Genomic DNA, 24,781 nt, shown 5'->3' on the forward strand with positions numbered 1-24,781 from the left:
GGCAGGCCAATTGAGCACAGTAATACCATGGTCAGTAAACCATTTACCAGTGGTTTTGGCACGTTGAGCAGGTGCCAGGTCGTGCTGAAAAATGAAATCTTCATCTCCATAAAGCATTTCAGCCGATGGAAGCATGAAGTGCTCCAAAATCTCCTGATAGCTAGCTGCATTGACCCTGCCCTTGATGAAACACAGTGGACCAACACCAGCAGCTGACATGGCACCCCACACCATCACTGACTGTGGGTACTTGACACTGGACTTCAGGCATTTTGGCATTTCCTTCTCCCCAGTCTTCCTCCAGACTCTGGCACCTTGATTTCCGAATGACATGCAAAATTTGCTTTCATCAGAAAAAAGTACTTGGGACCACTTAGCAACAGTCCAGTGCTGCTTCTCTGTAGCCCATTTCCTGCACACGCCTGTGCACGGTGGCTCTGGATGTTTCCACACCAGACTCAGTCCACTGCTTCCTCAGGTTCCCCAAGGTCTGGAATCGGTCCTTCTCCACAATCTTCTTCAGGGTCCGGTCACCTCTTCTCGTTGTACAGCGTTTTCTGCCACATTGTTTCCTTCCAACAGACTTACCATTGAGGTGCCTTGATACAGCACTCTGGGAACAGCCTATTTGTTGAGAAATTTCTTTCTGGGTCTTACCCTCTTGCTTGAGGGTGTCAATGATGGCCTTCTTGACATCTGTCAGGTCGCTAGTCTTACCCATGATGGGGGTTTTGAGTAATGAACCAGGCAGGGAGTTTTTAAAAGCCTCAGGTATCTTTTGCATGTGTTTAGAGTTAATTAGTTGATTCAGAAGATTAGGGTAATAGGTCGTTTAGAGAACCTTTTCTTGATATGCTAATTTATTGAGACAGGTTTTTTTGGTTTTCAGGAGCTGTATGCCAAAATCATCAGTATTAAAACAATAAAAGACCTGACAAATTTCAGTTGGTGGATAATGAATCTATAATATATGAAAGTTTAATTGTAATCATTACATTATGGTAAATAATGAAATTTAACACTATATGCTAATTTTTTGAGAAGGACCTGTACACCGATAGCTGCTATTGCGCAGGTGCCAGTGGCACCATTTTCAAATTCACTTTTGTTTTTGAAAGCACAAAAGCCCAGCAGGTGTTGTGTGTAGGTTACTATGCACAATCCTGCTGATAGGTTCCCTTTTAAGTATTTTGAAAGAAAATCTAAATAATTTTACATACATTATTGTGGAGATATAAAAAGAAAAACTTGTGCAAAGAAAATTAGGGTAGCTGCTGTGAGACAAGAAGGAAGATCATATGCGAAGGTCGATATGTATCCCCCAGGATGCGGACGGAGACTTATTAGACCCACTGGAGTTCTTGTGGTTGTGGCTACCAAAGGAAATCCTCACTGATCAGGGGACTCCTTTTATGTCCAAGGTGACAAAGGAACTGTGCAAGCTTCTAAAAATAAAACAGTTGCGCATGTCGGTGTACCACCCCAGACTGACGAGTTAGTCGAGCGCTTCAACAAAACCCTCAAATCCATGTTGAAGAAAGTCGTCTCCAAGGATGGAAGGGATTGGGACATGTTGCTGCCCTACTTAATGTTCGCCATTCGGGAGGTACCGCTGGCTTCCACGGGATTTTTACCCTTTGAGCTACTGTATGGCAGGCATCCTAGGGGTCTGCTGCACGTAGCCAAAGAGACGTGGGAGCAGGAACTAACACCCCATAAGAGTGTCATTGAGCATGTGGCTAACATGCAAGACCGAATGGCAGCGATTATGCCTATAGTAAAGGAGCATTTGGTGGATGCTTAGGCCGCACAGAGCCGCGTATATAACAAAAAGGCGACGGTCCGCTCCTTTAATGCAAGAGATCGGGTGTTGGTTTTGGTGCCCACCACTGAAAGCAAGCTTATGGCCAGGTGGCAAGGGCCGTATGAAGTTCGGGAAAAAGTGGGAGAAGTAAACTACTGAGTTTACCAGCCCGGGAAAAGAAAACCTGAACAGTTCTATTACGTTAATCTGTTGAAAGCGTGGAAGGACCGGGAGTGTATGCTCACGGAGTTGACTCCCGACATATCATCTGAGGACCCACCGATATCAGCACGGACGGAGACCAAGGGAGAGGTAAAGATAGGACGCACCCTCTCGAAACAGCAGCAGTGCAAGGTGCGGAAATTGGTACAAGGGAATACTGATGTATTCTTGATTTTACCAGGTCGTACCTCTGTCATCCAGCATGACATTGTCACCGAGCCTCATGTGAAGGTACAAATGAAACTGCATCATGTGCCCAAGACCTGGACACAAGCCATCGCGAGTGAAGTGAAACAAACACTTCAACTGGGAGTTATTGAGGAATCCCAGAGTGACTGAGCTAGCTCGATTGTGCTAATCCCGAAGCCGGCCGGGTCATTACAGTTCTGTAATGACTTCAGTAAGTTAAATGAGGTGTCAAAGTTTGACCTTTACCCAATGCCCAGGGTGGATGAGCTGATCAAGCACCTGCATAAGGCCCAGTACTTCACAACATTCGATCTGACCAAGGGTGATTGGCAGGTGCTTTTTACAGAGTTGGCAAAGGAAAAGACCGCCTTCATAACACAGGAGGGTCTGTACTACTATGTCATCCTGCCCTTTGGACTACATGGGGCCCCAGTCACATTCCAGAGGTTAATGGACATACTGCGTTAACCCCATCGGAAATATGCGTCAGCATACTTGGATGACATTATCATCTTTAGTACTGACTGGCATACCCACTTGTCCCAGATGTAGTAGGTAGTAGATTCACTCAGAGCCACGGGCTTGATGGCAAATCCCAAGAAATGTTCTGTAGGGCTCAAGGAAGCCTGGTACTTGGGATTTGTGATCGGCCGTGGGGTTATCAAACCCCAAATAAATAAAGTTGAGGCAATTCAGAACTGGCCCCGACCTGTTACCACCAAACAAGTGAGAGCGTTTCTAGGCATCGTGGAGATGTACCGGAGGTCCTTACCTAATTTTTTGGGGAGAACAACACCTCTAACTGATCTCCTCATGAGAAACAAGTCGGTCATGGTTCGGTGGAACCCCCAGGCGGAGGAAGCATACCAATCCATGAAGGTGGCACTGTATGGACAACCCATCCTCATTAGCCCCAACTTCCAGAATTGTTGTACAGACGGATGCCTCTAACATGGGCCTCGGAGTGGTCCTGTCATGGGAGGTGATTGGAGAGGAACATCCAGTCACCTACTTAAGTAGGGAACTCACCCCGGCCAAGACAAATTATAGCATAGTGGAGAAAAAGTGCCTTGCCATTAAGTGGGCCTTGGAGTCCCTACACTATTATTTGCTTGGTCGACCGTTTCGCTTGGTGACAAATCATTCACCCTTGGTATGGATGAGGAATGCCAAGGAGAGGAATGCTCGGGTCATCAGATGGTTTCTTGTCCTACAGAATTTTATTTTCACCATTGAACATTGGGCAGGAATATTGCAGGGATATGTGGATGCCCTGTCACGGGTCCCCTGTATGGTGATAAGTGTTCAATCCCACAAGTTTGAATAGAGGGGGGATATGTGAGGCAGGGAGGGGTATCATATGCGAGAGTCGACATTTATCCCCCAGGATGCGGATGGAGTCCTATTAGACCCGCTGGAGTGCCTTGTGGTCACAGCAGGATGCTTGTGAGTCACAAAGCAAAACAAAAGTGTCACGGCCACTCCTTCCGCTCATTCTTACCCACTGCGGCATGCTCCTCCTGCAGGCGCACGTCCTCTCCTTCATTCTTCTCCGCTCCCTGGCTCTCGTCGGGTACTCGTGCGCACCGCCCACTCCAGCACTTCCTCTTTCTGATTTACAGGTGCTCTGTATCTCCTCTCTGTGATCCTGGAGGACCGTGACCCAGAAGTCCTCCAGCATTCCATGTATATAAGGCGTTTCCTTGCTCTGCTCCTTGCCTGTCTGTCATTTGTGCTTCTGTGACTCAGGTCCACCTTTGTCTTTGTACTGCCTGTTTTGAGTCTCCACTCTGTCCAGCCAGTTCAGCTTCTCTGTCTCTCCCAGGCTTCCTTTTCTCCTCGTCCAGTCTTCCCAGTGTCCTCTCCGTACTCTGTTAGTCTGGTGTCTCTGTCCTGTCCTGCTTCCGTTGTGTCTTCCCCTTCTCAGTGCTCCTTTGGCCTCGCCTGTACCCAGCTCTTACCTTCTACTACCTGTCTCCGGGTTCCAGCTTCTGCGGCAATAGTCTCCCTTGGGTCTGCCCCTAACGCTCCCTGTATAGGGGGTGGTTTACCTGGTCAGCTCACCCTTGGGAGGTTCGTTGTCGTGGATCTGTGGGTCCACCTCAGGTATTCCAAAAGATCTCACAATAGGACTGCACTCGGATGACATCTGAGTGCAGTCTGATTTTCACAGTACAGACAGGACATAGACCCCGCTGGGACCTCAATTCCAACTCTGAAGGAGTTATTGTTCCTAAGGGAAAACCAGTCCAGGATTATGTCCCTTTTGCAGTCCATGGAGTCTCATCTCTCCGTGCTACAGGCTTCTGATCCCGGTAGTGCTTCGCAGCTGGCTACTTTTCAACAGGAGCTAGCTCAACAGCGAGATACTAAAGCCCATATACTTCATTTTATGGCTTCAGTGGATGATTGCCTTCGTGCTCTTCAAGCTTCCGCTCCCGTTTTTCCCCCGGCTTCAGTCCCTCACCCACCTCCTCATCTGGCGAAACCTCCTCGCTATAGTGGGGTTCCCAAATTGTGTAGAGGGTTTCTAAACCAATGCCAGCTTCACTTTGAGTTACTTCCCTTGCAGTATCCCACTGACCGTGCTAAAGTAGCCTTTGTAATTTCACACCTGGAGGGTGAGGCTTTGGCATGGGTTAATCCTCTCTGGGAGCGGGATGATCCTCTCGTTTCTCAACTTTCCATCTTTCTTGATACTTTCCGCAAGGTATTTGACGAACCGGGTTGTTTGGCCTCTAACACCGAGTCCCTTTTTAACCTCCATCAAGGTACGCTTTCGGTGGGTCAATACGCCATCCGGTTTCTCACTCTTTCATCAGAATTAGGATGGAATAATGAGGCTCTGGTAGGAGCTTTCTGGCGGGGCTTTCTCCTCGGATCAAGGAGTTAGCGGGTCGTGATACTCCGACCTCCCTGGAGGATCTTATTTCTTTGGCGACCCACATCGATTTACGTTATCAAGAACGTTCTTGGGAAACCACTAGAGAGAGAAGGTCTCCTCGTCTTCTTCCGGCTATTCCTAGTTCTTCCCGTCCTCGTTCTGATTTGACTTCTGCTAGTACTGCTCCAGAACCTATGCAGGTGGATCGCCTAAAACCTGTAGACCAGCGTCGGAAGGAAAGGCTAACCCAAGGTCTTTGCTTCTATTGCAGCAGTGCATCACATCTTTTGCGTTCTTGTCCAGTCAGGCCGGGAAATGCCTCCACCTAGGGCAGGTAAGAGAGGTCTCCCTAGGTATCTCTGAACCCTCTCAACCCCTTACTCTTTTTGTTCTTTTGAATTTGGGTGATAAGCGTTTTTCTGATTTTGCCTATATAGATTCTGGGGCTGCTGGGAATTTCATCCATCTCGAGGCTGTTAGAAGATTGCGGATTCCGGTCAGATCCCTGGAGACTCCTCGACAGATTGCGTCGGTCGACGGTCAACCTCTGCGGGAGTCCGTTACCTTGGTTACCGAAGAATTGGAACTTCAAATTGGAATTCTGCACCGGGAAAAGATCACCTTCTATGTGCTGCCTTCCTTGTCTCATACTATTTTCTTGGTCTTCCTTGGTTGAGGATTCATGAGCCTACTCTTGACTGGCGGTCAGGTGAAATCCTGCGTTGGGGTCTCTTCTGTCAGAAGAACTGTCTTCTTCCGGTTCAGCCAAGAAAACCTTCTCGTCTTATTTCTGAGTCCTCAAATTTACCTTCCTCGTATCAGGCTTTTTTGGATGTCTTCAATAAGAGAGAAGCAGAGACCTTGCCCCCGCATCGACCATACGACTGCCCAATTGATCTTGTACCAGGCTCTACTCCGCCTCGAGGTCGAATCTACCCGTTGTCTCCTACCGAGACACAAGCCAAGTCTGAATATGTTCAGGAGAATCTAGCTAAAGGCTTTATCCGCAAATCTTCCTCTCCAGCAGGCGCAGGTTTTTTCTTCGTTAAGAAGAAGGATGGAACCCTCCATCCTTGTATAGACTACCGTGGTCTCAACAACCTCACAATCAAGAACAAGTATCTACTTCCACTCATTCCTGAGTTGTTTGATCGTCTTAGGGGAGCACGTATTTTTACGAAACTGGATCTTCGTGGAGCCTACAACCTCATCCGTATTCGCTCTGGTGACGAATGGAAAACCGCCTTCAACACCCGAGATGGCCACTATGAATATTTAGTCATGCCTTTCAGCCTGTGTAATGCTCCAGCGGTGTTTCAGGAGTTTGTGAATTATGTTTTACGGGACTTACTCTACTCCAGTGTAGTGGTATATCTGGACGATATTCTTGTGTTTTCTTCGGATCTAGCTTCCCACAGAAGACACGTCTGCCAAGTTCTGACTCGACTAAGAGAAAACCATCTTTACGCCAAACTCGAAAAGTGCGTTTTTGAACAAACTTCGCTACCATTTCTTGGCTATGTAATTTCTGATTCTGGTTTGCGGATGGACCCGGATAAAGTGTCTGCTGTACTTAACTGGCTGCGTCCGCAGGGAGTAAAGGCAATTCAACGCTTTCTCGTATTCGCAAATTATTATCTGCAGTTTATCCCACATTTTTCCTCTCTGGTCGCCTCAATTTCAGCCTTGACTCGTAAAGGATCTAACCCTCAAGTTTGGTCTTTGGAGGCTGAAGATGCTTTTCGCTCTCTAAAACAAGCCTTTGCCTCGGCTCCTGTACTCCGTCGACCTGAGATCAATAAGCCTTTCATTTTAGAAGTAGATGCCTCTGCCATCGGCGCTGGTGCAGTACTTTCCCAGAGATCTTCTTCCGGACAACTGGCTACCTGTGGTTTCTTTTCCAAGATCTTCTCCGTCTCTGAAAGAAATTACACCATTGGCGACAAGGAACTATTGGCCATCAAGTTGGCGTTGGAGGAGTGGCGGTATCTGCTAGAAGGAGCTGTTCATCCTTTCAAGATCTATACTGACCACAAGAATCTGGAGTATATCTGCTCAGCGCAAAGACTTAACCCCCGACAAGCCAGATGGTCGTTATTCTTTGCCCGCTTTGACTTTGAATTACATTTCCGTCCCGGCGACAAGAATCTCAAGGTTGATGCTTTATCAAGAACTTTTCTCGCATCCGATGCGGAAGAGGAGCCTTCACATATCGTGGATCCAAGCAAAATCATTCTTGTGGCTCCGGTTAGCATGTATTCCTTGCCTCCTGGTAAGACCTTTGTCCAGGAGAATGAGAGGACTCAAGTTCTTCGTTGGGGTCATGCCTCTAAACTGGCAGGCCATGTGGGATATAAGAAGACACTTGCTCTCATTTTGCACCACTATTGGTGGCCATCTCTTCTTCCAGATGTCCAAGGTTTTGTCGCTGCATGTCCTTCGTGTGCAAGGAACAAGGTTCCTAGACGTCTGCCCTCCGGTCTCCTGCATCCGCTTCCAGTTCCTTCGGCTCCATGGCAACATATTGCAATGCATTTCATTACCGATTTACCCCGGTCTTCTGGTCATACAGTCATATTTGTGGTCGTAGATCGATTCTCCAAGATGGCTCATTTCGTTCCTTTGCCAGGCTTACCTTCTGCTCCAGAATTGGCAAGAATCTTCATTACTCATATCTTCCGAATTCACGGTTTCCCGCTGCACATTGTCTCTGATAGAGGAGTCCAGTTCACCTCTCGATTCTGGCGGGCTCTTTGCAAACTAATGAACGTTACTCTAGATTTCTCAGCTTACCATCCACAGACCAACGGACAAGCAGAGCGCACAAACCAAATTCTAATGACTTATCTTCGTCATTTTTCCAACGGTCATCAAAATGACTGGTCTGATTTGCTTCCATGGGCCGAGTTCGCATACAATAACCATATCAATGTTTCTTCTTCCAAGTCTACCTTCTTTATCGTCTATGGGCAACATCCTGGTATTCCTCTGCCGGTACTTCCTGTCTCGGGTGTGCCAGCGGCCGATCTTCTGTCCGAGGAGTTCTCCAGGGTCTGGCGGGATCCCAAAATCGCGTTAGAACAGGCACAGGCCAGGACTAAGAGATATGCTGATAAGAGACGCCTGGATCCTCCGTTATTTCAACCTGGTGATAAGGTGTGGTTGTCTTCCAAGTTTATTCATCTTAAAATCCCCTCGTATAAACTGGGTCCACGCTACGTAGGTCCTTTCGAAGTTTTGTCTCGTATCAATGATGTTGCCTACAAATTGAAATTGCCCACTTCACTTCGCATCCCCAACTCTTTTCATGTCTCCCTTCTAAAACCTGTCGTTTTCAATCAGTTCCATGTTTCTCCTGCTCAAACTCCTTTACCTGTCTCCGACCCAGATGTCTTTGAGGTTAAGGACATTCTTGCCATGAAAAGGTCTCGAGGTAAAACTCTCTTTTTGGTTGATTAGAAGGGTTTTGGTCCTGAGGAGAGGTCTTGGGAGCCCCGTAAGAATATACAAGCTCCTCAGATTTTACCTAGGCTTCTGTCTGGTCTTAGAAAGGAGGGGAGTAAGGGGAGGGGTACTGTCACAGCCACTCCTTCCACTCATTCTTACCCACTGCGGCGCGCTCCTTCTGCAGGCGCGCATCCTCTCCTTCATTCTTCTCCGCTCCCTGGCTCTCGTCGGGTGCACGTGCGCACCGCCCACTCCAGCACTTCCTCTTTCTGATTTACAGGCGCTCGGTATCTCCTCTCTGTGATCCTGGAGGACCGTGACCCGGAAGTCCTCCAGCACTCCATGTATATAAGGCGTTTCCTTCCTCTGCTCCTTGCCTGTCTGTCATTTGTGCTTCTGTGACTCAGGTCCACCTTTGTCTTTGTATTGCCTGTTTTGAGTCTCCGCTCTGTCCAGCCAGTTCAGCTTCTCTGTCTCTCCCAGGCTTCCTTTTCTCCTCGTCCAGTCTTCCCAGTGTCCTCTCCGTACTCTGTTAGTCTGGTGTCTCTGTCCGGTCCTGCTTCCTTTGTCTCTTCCCCTTCTCAGTGCTCCTTTGGTTTCGCCTGTACCCAGCTCTTACCTCCTACTACCTGTCTCCGGGTTCCAGCTCCTGCGGCAATAGTCTCCCTTGGGTCTGCCCCTAACGCTCCCTGTATAGGGGGTGATTTACCTGGTCAGCTCACCCTTGGGAGGTTCGTTGTCGTGGATCTGTGGGTCCACCCCAGGTATTCCAAAAGATCTCACAATAGGACTGCACTCGGATGACATCTGAGTGTAGTCTGATTCTCACAAAAAGTAAGCATGGACCTGGTCAAGCTATTTGGCCAAGGCATTGTTCAGGAAAGCCTGTTATGGGCTATTATTTTTAAGTGGACTCGAGGAAGGTAGCGGGACAGTCCTTTTCCTCCAGGCTGGGTCTTGCAAGTGGCCCATAGCCACAGATTCCAGCTTAAAACAAAACCCTGCAGCAAGGGTTTGGGTGTGTCAGTTTGGAGTTTGCAACTCGCGGAGCAGTTGCCTCTGGAGAAGCTTAGCCTGTGACTTAACATAGAGCCAGCAGAGCGAACTCCTGGCACCCCACAGCATGATACGGTGGTGCTGTTGCCCTTGGCAATCGGACTCCCACGGACTGTTTTGCTTCCCGGCTGTGATCCAGAGGATGCTGTATGCTGTACACTGTCTGAATGTGGACATTATAACATGTTTGCTGTGAACTTTTCCTGTGGTCACTGTCTGTGACACTGAATCAATCCCACTGCACTACACTGTCCACGGCAACCATGTCACATTTTACAGGGACTATTTGACCAATTCCTTTGCACCACTGTCTAAGAATCAGCTACAATGAGTTTTGCTTAACATGGTGGTCCAAAGGCAAGGTATATTTCTTACAAAATCCTTATATATGTGATGTCATAATCAAAACTATTTTCTAATATACTTGCATTAAAAATTCCCCATCCTTCCCTAACTACACTATCAAACAGTTCTTCTATTTTTCCCTACTTCTTTTCTGATGATGCTTCATTCGAAAATCCCACTGCAAGCTGGGATGCTCAAACTAAGCATCATCAAGGGCAGTGGCTGCGGTCACTGCTGCAACCCTCACAAGTGACATCACTGATCTCTGTACGGTACTGTCTTAGTTTAAATTATGGCATTGTAACATGGCACAGGATGGTATCTGTGGGTGAGGTACTCATCTCCTGCACTCCAGGCACATTTCATGAAAATGGGGATCCCGTCTGGGTGTGTGGACTTGTGCTGTGAGGGTACTACACCCGTGCAGCGTCATGTAACTGATGTTGCTGGTGTGCCAGGACCAGAAGATTTACAGTTCAATGAGGAAGACAACCATTTAAAAATAAACTTTTTACTGAACGGGAACTTGATAGGGACTGTAAACAAGAGATAGCAGGTACACAACCTTATGAACGTTTCCTTTATAACTCAAAGCATTTTCCCCACAGTTCCCTTCCTTCGTTTCTCTATTGTTCTCCTTACCTCTTTACTCTCTCTAGTTTTCCTCTGTCTCCACTGTGTTTTACTACTTCACCACAATTCAGCTCGACCCTACAGTCCTGTTTAACAAGAGTCCTCTACTCAACCAGCGGTTCTGCATCTTTTTTCCCCCTCAGGGTAACAGTATGGAAGGTCCTTATTTTCTCTAATGCTAACGCTATGGAACTCCCACCCAGGACTTTCTACTCATCTCATGTGCTCAGTCCTTTCTAGGCCCATTACCTTCTAGAGTTATAAACTCTGAGCCTTTCTGCCAGGTGTCCTTTCCCAGGAAACATCTCTACTAGATCAGTCTATTTCTTAGACACTTCTGCTCTGGATCTCACTATCTGTTTTTCTTAATTCTCCTCTCACTTTAGGGACACCCCAGAATGTGGCACTGCTCACAATGGATTCTCGGTCCTAATTCTATGCACTCCAGGTAATGCAAGTGCATCTAACAAAATTAGAATATAATCAAAAAGTTAATTTATTTCAGTTTTTCAATGCAAAAAGTGAATCTCATATATTATATAGAGTCATTACAAAGAGAGTGATCGATTAAGTGTTTAGTTCTGTTAATGTTGATGATTATGGCTTATAGCCAATGAAAACCCCAAAGTTGTTATCTCACTAAAATAAAATAATTAACAAAAAAAAACCTGCAAAGGCATCCTAAGAATTTGAAAACGTCCTTTAGTCTGTTTCAAAAGGCTCCATAATCATGGGGAAGACTGCTGACTAGGGTTGAGCGAAACGGATCGGACATTTTCAAAAATCGCCGACTTTTGGCAAAGTCAGGTTTCGTGAAACCCGACCCGATCCCAATGTGGGATCGGCCATGCTGTCGGCGATCTTCGCGCCAAAGTCGTGTTTCATATGACGCTTTCAGCGCCATTTCTCAGCCAATGAAGGTGGACGCAGAGTGTGGGCAGTGTGATGACATAGGTCTCGGTCCCTATCATCTTAGAGAAGGGCATGACAGTGATTGGCTTGCTTTCTGCGGCGTCACCGGGGCCATAAAGGGGCATGCACGCCGACCACCATCTTACTTCTGCCGATCTGAGCGCAGGGAGAGGTTGCTGCAGCTTCGTCAGAAGCAGGGATATTGTTAGGGAGGAAATATTAACCCCCAAACCGCTTGTGCTGTAGCGATTTCCACTGTCCAACACCACCTTTTCTTTGCAGGGACAGTGGAGGCTAGATTTCTGTGCATCAGCTCTGTAGCTTACAAGGCTCCCTGATAGCTGCATTGCTGTTTGTACGCCGCTGTGTAAACCAACTGCTTTTTTAAAAGCAAAAGTCCTGTTGCTCCTTTCTGCACAGTTCTATTGTTTATTTGTCCACACTTTTGTGTGCAGCAGTCCTTTTTATTGCTGCCATACTTGTCCTGAGATCATTGTAGGGAGATTGTTATTGTAGTACAGTCCCTTTTTTTATATATATCTTCCAGCCACTTTCTGCCACTTATACTGTGCAGTGTAATACAGTGGGCCTGAATTTTGCAGCAGTGTCCCACACATAAAAAGAGAGATTTATATTGCCACTAAGTGCATCTGCGTCAGTTCTGTTCGGCGTATATCTGCCAGCCACTTTCTGCCACTTATACTGTGTAGTGTAATACAGTGGGCCTGTTTTTTATTTGCAGGAGTCTCCCACACATAAAAAGGAGATTAATATTGCCACTAAGTGCATTTGCATACGTTCTGTTTGGCGTATATCTGCCAGCCACTTTCTGCCACTTATATTGTGTAGTGTAAAACAGTGGGCCTGTTTTTTATTTGCAGCAGTCTCCCACACATAAAAAGGAGATTTATATTGCCACTAAGTGCATCTGCGTCCGTTCTGTTTGGCGTATATCTGCCAGCCACTTTCTGCCACTTATACTGTGTAGTGTAATACAGTGGGCCTGTTTTATATTTGCAGCAGTGTCCCACACATAAAAAGGAGATTTATATTGTCACTAAGTGCATCTGCGTCCGTTCTGTTTAGCGTATATCTGCCAGCCACTTTCTGCCACTTATACTGTGTAGTGTAATACAGTGGGCCTGTTTTTTATTTGCAGGAGTCTCCTACACATAAAAAGGAGATTAATATTGCCACTAAGTGCATCTGCATACGTTCTGTTTGGCGTATATCTGCCAGCCACTTTCTGCCACTTATATTGTGTAGTGTAAAACAGTGGGCCTGTTTTTTATTTGCAGCAGTGTCCCACACATAAAAAGGGAGATTTATATTGCCACTAAGTGCATCTGCGTCAGTTCTGTTTGGCGTATATCTGCCCGCCACTTTCTGCCACTTATACTGTGCAGTGTAATACAGTGGGCCTGTTTTTTATTTGCAGGAGTCTCCCACACATAAAAAGGGAGATTTATATTGCCACTAAGTGCATCTGCGTCCGTTCTGTTTGGCGTGTAGCTGCCAGCCACTTTCTGCCACATACACTGTGTAGTGTAATACAGTGGGCCTGATTTTTGCAGCAGTCTCCCACACATATAGAAATATTTAAATTACAAAAAGTTTACATACACCTTCTACCTTGTTTTACAGTACCATATAACGGTTGTTAGTTTGGTTACATTTTCCCAAGAATGAGGAAGTCTGGTGGAAGAGGCCGTGGGCGGTCATTGCCAGCTGGTAATGATGGTTGTGGTGGTAGTGGAGCATCTGGTGGTAGTGGGAAAAGCAAAATAGCACCTAAGGCTCGAGTTGTTGAGCCAGCGTTATCGTCTGGCTACACAAGGCCTCGAACGCTCCCTTTTCTGGGAGTAGGAAAACCGCTTTTAAACCTGGAGCAGCAGGAAAAAGTTTTGGCTTTCCTTGCTGACTCAGCCTCTAGCTCTTTCGTCTCCTCTTCGGAAAGTTCAAAATTTAAAAGCAGCGAGTCGTCAGTGGATGCTCCCGGTCAGGAAAAAGTTGCTTCCCTGTGTCCTTCACCCAGAACAACAGTGAAGGATGCGTCAGGTGACACAACAGGTTACTCCATGGAGCTCTTTACACATACCGTGCCTGGGTTAGAAAGGGAAATTGTTAACAGGCCATTACAAGATGAATCGGACATGGAGTGCACAGATGCACAGCAACAGCTAGATTATTATGCTGTTCCATTGACTCAGATCACAACATTGCCCTCGCAATGTACTGAGCCAGAACCTGACCCTGATGAGACTATGGTGCCCCGTCCCGAACGCTATAGCACCTTACACGGTGACACAGAGGAAGGTGCACAGGACATTGAAGAGGAGGTGATAGATGACCCAGTTGTTGAACCCAATTGGCAACCATTGGGGGAATAGGGTGCCGCTGGCAGTAGCTCTGAATTGAAGGAGTATGAGCCGCAGCAGGCATCAACATCGCAACAGCTTTCATCTGGCAGGCCCGTATCTGGCCAAAACCGTGTGTCAAAACCAAAAACAGTTTTAGGACAGCGTGGCCATCCGGTGAAAGTAGCACAGCGTGCAATGCCTGAAAAGGTATTCGATAGTAGGAAGAGTGCAGTCTGGCAATTTTTTAACCAAGATCCGAATGATCAGTGCAAAGTTATCTGTAAGAAATGCTCAAGGACCTTTAGCAGAGGGCAGAAAGTCAAAAATTTAAATACAACGTGCATGCGTAGACATTTAACCAGCATGCACTTGCAAGCCTGGACTAACAGGTAACGTAGGTGCACCCGCTCTGCATGAAGCTAGTCAGCAACGCTACATTGCTTCCCTCACTGTAAGCCCACCGTTTAGGACACCACCTGCAGAAAATGTGGCGGTATCGTCGCAAGGCCAAAGCAGTCAAGGGAATCACCAGGTTGTTGGTAGGAAACACTGTATGTAGGCCAACAGCAATAATACCCTCACCAACCCTCTCTCAATCTGCCATGTCCACCACCACCCCCGCTAGTTCCACCATATGCAGCTCTCCAGTCCAGCTCACCCTACAAGAGACTCTCGTTTTGGAAAAGGAAGTACTCATCCTCTCATCCGCGTACACAGGGTTTGAAGGCCCACATTGCTAGACTAATCTCGTTAGAGATGATGCCCTACCGGTTGGTTGAAAGCGAAGCTTTCAAAGCCCTGATGGCCTACGCAGTACCACGCTATGACCTACCTAGTCGACACTTCTTTGTGAGAAAAGCCATCCCAGCCCTCCACCAGCATGTCAAAGATCGCATTGTCCATGCACTCAGGCAATCAATCAGTAGAAAGGTGCACCTCACAACAGATGCATGGACCAGTAGGCATGGCCAGGGGCATTAAGTGTCCATCATGGCACACTGGGTTAATGTGGTGGATGCAGGGTCCACAGGGGACAGCCATAGTGGGACAGTTTTGCCTAGCCCACGGTCTAGGAAACAGTTGGCTATAGGCGTTCGCCACCCCTCATCCTCCTCCTCCTCCTCCAGCAGAAGTAAAAGCTCGTCCACAGAACGCAGTCGCACAACCACTCCATCCGCAGCTGCCAGTGTTGCACACGAGGTGTCCCATTATGGAACAGCTAGTTGTAAGCGTCAGCAGGCTGTGTTGGAAGTGAAGTGTTTGGGCGACAACAGACACACGGCGGAAGTTCTGGCTGAGTTCTTGCAGCAAGAAACTCATTCATGGTTGGGCAGTGTACATCTTGAGGCAGGCAAGGTAAACAGTGATAACGGAAGGAATTTTATGGCTGCCATAGCCCTTTCAGAACTAAAACACATACCTTGCCTGGCTCACACCTTTAACCTGGTGGTGCAGTGCTTCCTGAAAAGTTATCCGGGGTTACCAGCCCTGCTCCTGAAGATGCGAAGACTTTGCTCGCACATCCGCCGGTCACCCGTACACTCCAGCCGTATGCAGAACCATCAGCGATCGTTGAAGCTTCCCCAGCACCGCCTAATAATCGACGTTGCAACAAGGTGGAACTCCACACTGCACATGCTTCAGAGGCTGTGCGAACAGAGGCGTGCTGTAATGTATTTGTGGGAGGATACACATACACAGGCAGGCAGTTGGATGGCAGACATGGAGTTGTCAGGTGTGCAGTGGTCGAAGCTACAAGACCTCTGTCAAGTCCTTCAGTGTTTTGAGGAATGAACATGGCTGGTAAGTGCAGACAACGCCATCATAAGCATGAGCATCCCACTAATGCGTCTGCTGATGCAAAGTTTTTCGCATATTAAGGAGCATGCTTCTGCAGCCGAGGATGAGGGAAGCCTTCATGACAGTCAGCCATTGTCTGCTCAGGGAAATCTCCTGAATGAGGTGGCGGACGAAGAGGAGGAGGAGGAGGATGATAGGGATGAATATTTATGGGAGGAGGAAGCTTCTCAGGGGGCAATAGAAACTGGTGGCGTTGCAAGGTCAGGTACAGGGTTTTTGCAGGAGACAAGTGATGTTGTTTTTCCAGAAAGTCCTCCTCAACCCAACACAAGCAGTGATTTGACACTTGGAACATTGGACCATATGGCTGATTATGCCTTGCGTATCCTAAAAAGGGACCCCCGCATTATCAAAATGATAACCGATGACGATTACTGGTTGGCCTGCCTCCTGATTCCACGCTATAAGGGGAAATTGCAAAATATCATGCAACATGAGAACCTTGGCTACCAAACAAGCAACTCTTGTAGACCGTTTGGTTCAGGCATTCCCAGCACACAGCGGCGGTGATGGTTCTCACACAAGCTGCAGGGGGCAACATGGCAGAGGTGTTAGAGGTGCACAAATCAGAAGTGGCATTGGACAGAGGGGTTTTATGACCAGGTTGTGGAGTGATTTCGCAATGACCACAGACACGACAGGTACTGCTGCATCAATTCAAAGTGACAGCAGACAACATTTGTCCAGTATGGTTATGAACAATTTTTCCTCCCTTATCGATGTTCTCCCTCACACGTCATTCCCCTTGATTACTGGGCATCTAAAATAGACACCTGGCCTGAATTGGCAGAATATGCATTACAGGAGCTCGCTTGCCCAGCTGCTAGTGTGCTATCAGAAAGAGTATTCACTGCTGCTGGTTCAATACTGACCGAAAAAAGGACTCGTCTGTAGTGTTGAGCATTCCGATACCGCAAGTATCGGGTATCGGAATTCCGATACCGAGATCCGATACTTTTGTGGTATCGGGAATCGGTATCGGGATTAATATCAATGTGTAAAAGAAAGAATTAAAATAAAAAATAGGGATATACTCACCTCTCCGACGCAGCCTGGACTTTACCGCCGTAACCGGGAGCCGTTGTACCTAAAAATGCGCGCTTGAAGGGCCTTAGATGACGTCACAGCGCTCTGATTGGTCCGTAGCGGTCGCGTGACCGCTACGCGACCAATCACAAAGCAGTGACGTCACCTAAGGTCTTTCAAGAGCTTGAAAGGCCTTAGGTGACGTCACTGCTTTGTGATTGGTCGCGTAGCGGTCACGCGACCGCTACGCGACCAATCAGAAGCTGCAGACGTCTTCTAAGATATTTCAAGCGCTTGAAAGACCTTAGGTGACGTCACTGCTTTGTGATTGGTCGCGTAGCGGTCACGCGACCGCTACGGACTAATCAGAGCGCCGTGACATCATCTAAGGCCCTTTAAGCGCGCATTCTTAGGTACAATGGCTCCCGGTTACAGCGGTAAAGTCCAGGCTGCGTCGGAGGGTGAGTATATCCCTATTTTTTATTTTAATTCTTTCTTTTACACATTGATATGGATCCCAGGGCCTGAAGGAGAGTTTCCTCTCCTTCAGACCCTGGGAACCATACAGGATACCGTCCGATACTTGGTGTCCCATTGACTTGTATTGGTATCGGGTATCGGTATCGGATTAGATCCGATACTTTGCCGGTATCGGCCGATACTTTCCGATACCGATACTTTCAAGTATCGGACGGTATCGCTCAACACTACTCGTCTGGCTACCCAAAATGTTGATGATCTAACTTTCATTAAAATGAACCAATCATGGATTTCTAATTATTTTGCCCCACCTTCCTCTGCTGACACGTAGCTTTCCTGTAAAAAGGTCTTGCTTTTGGCCTCCTCTTACTGACTGTTCCAATTCCTCCATTTGCAGCTGCTGAATGTCCACCATTTTTACACCTCCCTAAATAGGCTGACTCCCCCCACGGGGCCGTGGTCACCACTTGGTGCAAGCACCCGTGCGAGTGCCGTTTGCCTGGATAGGTGGGTGTGCCCACTTTTTGCCGACGGCACTGGCACAGGGTCCCTCATAGTACAATAAAGTGTCTCTGGCGGTGGTGGTGCACACCCAACGTCAGACACACCATCGTAATATGAAGGGCCCTGGGCCAGTACCGCCGCCCATGAGAGAGTGTTCCCCCCCCAGCTCAAACAGTGCTCTACCACTTGCAAAACTTACCTCTCACTGCTCCACCACTGTTTAGTCTGTGCTGTTAAATCCTTCAATGGCACTGCCAATACAAATTTGTTGAAATGATAGATGATAGTAAAAATATACAGGGGCCCTGCCCTCCATTTAGACCTCTGAATACTGTGCGCGAACCACCACTGTCTGCTACTCAGCAGAGGAACCCACCCCTGTACCTAGCTTTGCCACCTGTTTATTTAGGAACATTCTTTTGCAGACATTTAGCCCACTTTACTATTTTGGCCAACTTACTGTGTCAGCCACTTCCAGTTGTCCTCCACCGAACAAAGCAGTGCCGCCAGTTTACTCCTGTTACCAGTTTAGAACTGCATTGAGCCTACTTTTTTTTATTTTAGGCCTACTAAGTCTGTCTGAGCCACTCCTTGCAATCGTCCTCCGCTGACCAAACTAATGCTGCCTGTGTACCCCTGTAACCTATTTTAAGCTGCATAGAGCCTACTTTTTTATTTTAGGCTTAGTAAGTCTGCTCCACTCCTTGCAATCGTCCTCCGCTGACCTAACCAATGCTGCCTGTGTACCCCTGTAACCTATTTTAAACTGCATAGAGCCTACTTTTTTATTTTAGGCCTAGTAAGTCTGCTCCACTCCTTGCAATCATCCTCCGCTGACCAAACCAATGCTGCCTGTGTACCCCTGTAACCTATTTTAAACTGCATTGAGCCTACTTTTTATTTTAGGCCTACTACCTGTGTCTGTCTGCGCCACTCAATACAGCTGTCCTCCACTGAACAAAGCTGAGCTTCAATCTTCAGGCTTTCGGCCTATATTTTGAATATGAAACTGCATTTGGCCTACTAGTTTGGTTGGGCCTACTAACGGTGTCTGCCGCTCCTTGGTGTTCTCCTGTGCTTTTCTCCTGTGCTTCAATCTTCAGTCTTTCGGCCTATATTTTGAATATGAAACTGCATTTGGCCTACCAGTTTGGTAGGGCCCTACTAACGGTGTCTGCCACTCCTTGCTTTTCTCCTCCACTGAACAAAGCTGAGCTTCAATCTTCAGGCTTTCGGCCTCTATTTACAATATGAAACTGCATTTGGCCTATTAGTTTGGTTGGGCCCTACTAACGGTGTCTGCCGCTCCTTGCTTTTCTCCTCCACTGAACAAAGCTGAGCTTCAATCTTCATGCTTTCGGCCTATATTTACAATATGAAACTGCATTTGGCCTACTAGTTTGGTTGGGCCCTACTAACGGTGTCTGCCGCTCCTTGCTTTTCTCCTTCACTGAACAAAGCTGAGCTTCAATTTTCAGGCTTTCAGCCTATATCAGATATTTAACTGCATTTGGCCTACTTGTTTGGTTGGGCCTACTAAAGGTGTCTGCCGCTGCTTGTGGTTCTCCTCCACTGAACAAAGCCGAGCCGCAATTTTCATCCTGTTTCGAATATTAAACTGCATTTGGCCTACTTGTTTGGTTGGGCCTACTAACGGTGTCTGCCACTGCTTGTTGTTCTCCTCCACTGAACAAAGCAGTGCCGCCTGTTTACTCCTTTCACCAATTTTGAACTTCATTTGGCCCACTTTATTATTTGGCCCTACTAACTGTGCCTGCCACTCAGTACAGTTGTCTTCCACTGAACAAAGCAATGCGGCATGTTTAGTCCTGTTACCACATTTGAACTGCATTTAGCCTACTTTATTATTTGGGCCTACTAACTGTGTTTCCTTCTCATCCTGCCCATTGCCCAGCCACTGCTAGATGAGTCTGCTAGTACATTGACCCAGACCACTACATTCCCCTTGCACTCTATACAGCCAGAATCTGACCCTGCTGAAAGGCAGGTTCCCCTTCCCGCATACTATACCACCTTACACGGGGACAAAAAGGAACGTGCAGATGAAAGTGCAGGTTCCTTCATCAGGTGGGGGGGCATACTCGTTGGCGACGTCACTGGCACAAGGCCCCTCATAGTACGCAAAAGTGTCTCTGCCAGTGGGAGGCGCCCCCGCCGTCCAACACACCGCCGTACTTTGAGGGGCCCTGTGCCAGTGCCAATGCGAATGAGTGTGCCCCCCCTGCTAGCTCAGGATCACAGCACTTGCAAAGTTGAAATACTTACCTCTCCCTGCTCCACTGCCGTGACGTAGTTCGCGTTTCCTGGGCCCACGGAAAACTTGAGCCAGCCCTACCCCCCCCACAACTTTAGCCAAATGACCCCCAACTTTCAATGCCTAACTATTATTATAAGGCAAATAAAGATTGACAAGCTTAAGTGACAAGAATTGATATTTTTGGCATTAAAATGGGCACTGTAGGTGTTTTCCTGTCCTCCACTCACTGCCGACTTTGCTTCCCCATTGACTTGCATTGAGTTTCGTGTTTCAGTCGGATCCCCGACTTTTCGCAATAATCGGCCAATTTCACCCGACCCGACTTTTGACAAAGTCGGGTTTCGCGAAACCCGACAAACCCGACTCGATCCTAAAAAAGTAAAAGTCACTCAACTCTACTGCTGACTAGACAGATGTCCAGAAAGCAGTCATTGACACATTCCACAAAGAGGGTAAGCCACAAAAGGTCATTGCTAAAGAATCTTTCAGTTCACAGAGCGCTGTATCCAAACATATTAATGGAATGTTGAGTGGAAGGAAAAAGTGTGGTAGAAAAAGGTGCACAAGCAACTGGGATAACAGCAGCCTTGAAAGGATTGTTAAGAAAAGGCCATTCAAAAATTTGGGGGAGATTCACAAGGAATGGACTGTTGCTGGAGTCATTGCTTCCAGATCCACCACACACAGACGTATCCAGGACATGGACAACAAGTGTCGCGTTCCTTGTGTCAAGCCACTCATGACCAATATACAATGCCAGAAGCATCCTACCTGGGCCAAGGAGAAAAAGAACTTGATTGTTGCTCAGTGGTCCAAGGTGTTGTTTTCATATGAAAGCAAACTTTGCTTTTCATTTGCAAATCAAGGTCCCAGAGTCTGTAGGAAGAGTGGAGAGGCACACAATCCAAGGTGCTTGAGGTCTAGTGTGAAGATTCCACAATCAGTGATGGTTTGGGGAGCCATGTCATCTGCTGGTGTAGGTCCACTGTGTTTTATCAAGACCAAAGTCAGCGCAGCAGTCTACTGAGAAATTTTAGAGCACTTCATGCTTCCCTCTGCCAACAAGCTTTTTGGAGATGGAATTCTCATTCTCCAGCAGGACTTGGCACCGGTACACACTGCCAAAAGTACCAATAGCTGGTTTAAAACCAACAGAATCACTGTGCTTGATTGGCCAGCAAACTCACCTGACCTTAACCCCATAGAGAATCTATGGGGTATTGTCAAGAGGAAGATGAGAGACACCAGACCCAACAATGCAGACGAGCTGAAGGCTGCTATTAAATCAACCTGGGCTTCCATAAAACCTCAGCAGTGCCACAGGCTGATCGCCTCCATGCCACGCTACATTTAATGAACATACATTTCAGTAGGCCAACATTTCAGATTTTAAAATCATTTTTCAAGCTGGTGTTATAAGTATTTTAATTTACTGAGATAATGACTTTTTGATTTTCATTGGCTGTAAGCCATAATCATCAACATTAACAGAAATAAATACTTGAAATAGATCACTCTGTTTGTAATGATTCTATATAATATATGAGATTCACTTTTTGTATTGAAGATCTGAAATAAATTAACTTTTTGATGATATTCTAATTTACTGACAAGCACTTGTATCTGCCTCACTACCAGAAAATTGCCACTTTCCTTTCAACTTATCACCTACCAATATGGGTTAGTCCTGAACATTAACTCTTACTATTCCTACTGTCAAACTACACACATTATAAATATTACGAAGACCTTTAATGCACATCACAATTCACATTATACATTTCATAACAATTGTACCATATATAGTCGAGTATAAGCCGAGATTTTCAGCCCTTTTTTTAGGCTGAAAGTGCCCCTCTCAGCTTATACTCGAGTCATTGTCCCAGGGGGGTCGGCGGGGGAGGGGGAGCGGCGGCTGTGACATACTCACCTGCTCCTGGCGTGGTCCCTGCATCTCCGATGGTCTCCCAAACCTGACAGCTTCTTCCAGCGTTGAGCGGTTACATGGTACAGCTCATTACAGTAATGAATATGGACGTGACTCCACTCCCATAGGGGTGGAGCCGCATATTCATTACTGTATTGAGCGGTACCGGTCACCGCTCAACGCTGGAAGAAGCTGTCAACGCCCGGAGAAGACCATCAGGGAAGCTGCCAGGGACCGCGCCGGGAGCAGGTGAGTATAATGGGGAGGGTGAGCAGCATTCCGATATTCACCTGTCCTCGTTCCACCACCGGGCGCCTCTGTGTCTTCCGCATCCTCTGCTGTGATGCTGAGGTCAGAGGGCGTAATGACGTGGTTAGTGCACGCCCTCTGACTGAACATCAGTGCAGAGGAAGCGGAAGACACAGCGGCGCCCGACGGTGGAACAGGGACAGGTGAGTATTACATGTGCCGGGGGCCTGAGCGAAGAGAGGTAATTATGTCATTTTTTTTTTTTAGTTGCAGCAACAGCTTATGGGGCAAATATCTCTATGGAGCATCTTATGGGGCTATAATCAGCATTTGTACAGCATTATATGGGGCAAATATCTCTATGGAGCATCTTATGGGGCTATAAGCAGCATTTGTGCAGCATTATATGGGGCAAATATCTCTATGGAGCATCTTATGGGGCCATAAACAGCATTTGTGCAGCATTATATGGGTCAAAAATCTCTATGGAGCATCTTATGGGGCCATAATCAACATATGTGCTGCATTATATGGGGCAAATGTCTATGGAGCATCTTATGAGGCCATTATTAACCTTTGTGCAGCATTATATGGGTCATATTTTAATATGGAACATCTTATGGGGCCCATCATAAACTTTATGGCACATTATATGGGGTGTATTTTGTATGGAACATCTTATGGGGCCCATTATGAATTGTATGGAGCATTATATGGGGTTCCTGATTCAATATGGATATTCAAAAACACTTAGCCTACTGCTGTCTCAATTAATTGGTACTGTATCTATTTTTATTTTTGAAATGCACTGGTAGCTGCTGCATTTTCCACCTTAGGCTTATACCTGAGTCATTAAGTTTTCCCAGTTTTTCGTGGCAAAGTTAGGGGTCGGCTTATACTCGAATATATACGGTACTTGTTTCTTCAAGGCAGAACATGGGCAGTATAACAATCTCCTTACAGCATCAAATAGATAGGGATCTAGGGAGAAATTTACTTTTCCATTGGACTACCCTTTTAATGAATATTATTTTGCTTTTGAGGCTAAAGTTAATTGTTTTTTTTTTAATGCAACTTGCTTTGACATTTTTCTCCATGGGTTTCATTACATTTTATATGCCCTTACAAAGTGCATAAAAACGATATGCAAAAATACACAAACAGCACAAAAGAGCTTATAAGTTTAAAAAATGTTTGTGTTAACTAGTGTTGAGCATTCCGATACCGCAAGTATCGGGTATCGGCCGATACTTGCGGGTATCGGAATTCCGATACCGAGATCCGATACTTTTGTGGTATCGGGTATCGGTATCGAAACAACATTAATGTGTAAAATAAAGAATTAAAATAAAAAATATTGCTATACTCACCTCTCCGACGCAGCCTGGACCTCACCGAGGGAACCGGCAGCGTTCTTTTGCTTAAAATGCGTGCGTTTACTTCCTTCCATGACGTCACGGCTTGTGATTGGTCGCGTGCCGCCCATGTGGCCGCGACGCGACCAATCACAGCAAGCCGTGACGTAATTTTCAGGTCCTCAATGCCTAATTCTAGGCATTCAGAATTTTAAAATTACGTTCCGGCTTGTGATTGGTCGCGTCGCGGTCACATGGGCCGTAACGTCACGGGAGGCAGGAAACGCGCGCATTTTAAGCAAAGAACGCTGCCGGTTCCCTCGGTGAGGTCCAGGCTGCGTCGGAGAGGTGAGTATAGCAATATTTTTTATTTTAATTCTTTATTTTACACATTAATATGGATCCCAGGGCCTGAAGGAGAGTTTCCTCTCCTTCAGACCCTGGGAACCATCAGGGATACCGTCCGATACTTGAGTCCCATTGACTTGTATTGGTATCGGGTATCGGTATTGGATTAGATCTGATACTTTGCCGGTATCGGCCGATACTTTCCGATACCGATACTTTCAAGTATCGGACGGTATCGCTCAACACTAGTGTTAACGCAATCTTAAAAGAAAATGAAAAACTGTCCGGAGTATCAGAAGGGAAAAGGGCAAAATATACAGTACATATTATTATGGAAACAGAGAAACTTGAACATTTTCCTAAAAACTTGAATGCTCAAAGTGGCATTGGAAATGAGAAAAAATAGTCCGTCCCTGAACTGAACCACTGTTGCCCATGGGCTATGCGTAATATTGCTACCGTTTCATTAATTTAATGGAAGCTTAATTGCCCAAGGAAAGCAATGGTGATATTCCTGGAAGGCAGTAGTCATGCCTATTTTTAATTTCTAACTGGGTGGTAATGAATATTAACACTTTGAGTGATAAGCAATATGGCTAATCACGTTGTAATCCATGACAATTATATACATCATGCTGTTTTTGCAGCATGTGTACCAACGTGATCAGCTACAGAAGCCTACTGATATCCACAGCTGGGATAATGGAGGGAGAGTGCTTCCTCTGTCAACCTATCAGCATCCCTGCAGCATGATTATGGGGTATCAATGGGTTTGCTGCGGTTTGCCTAAGGGCTTGTTTCCACTTGCGAGAAACACGTCCGTGTCTCGCATGTGGAAACCAAGCTCTGGTGCCGGCACATTGGAGCGGAGTGTGCAGCTCCATTTGTTCCTATGCGGCTGC

Source organism: Ranitomeya variabilis, chromosome 2 (assembly GCF_051348905.1).
Source record: "Ranitomeya variabilis isolate aRanVar5 chromosome 2, aRanVar5.hap1, whole genome shotgun sequence".
Taxonomy (NCBI): domain Eukaryota; kingdom Metazoa; phylum Chordata; class Amphibia; order Anura; family Dendrobatidae; genus Ranitomeya; species Ranitomeya variabilis.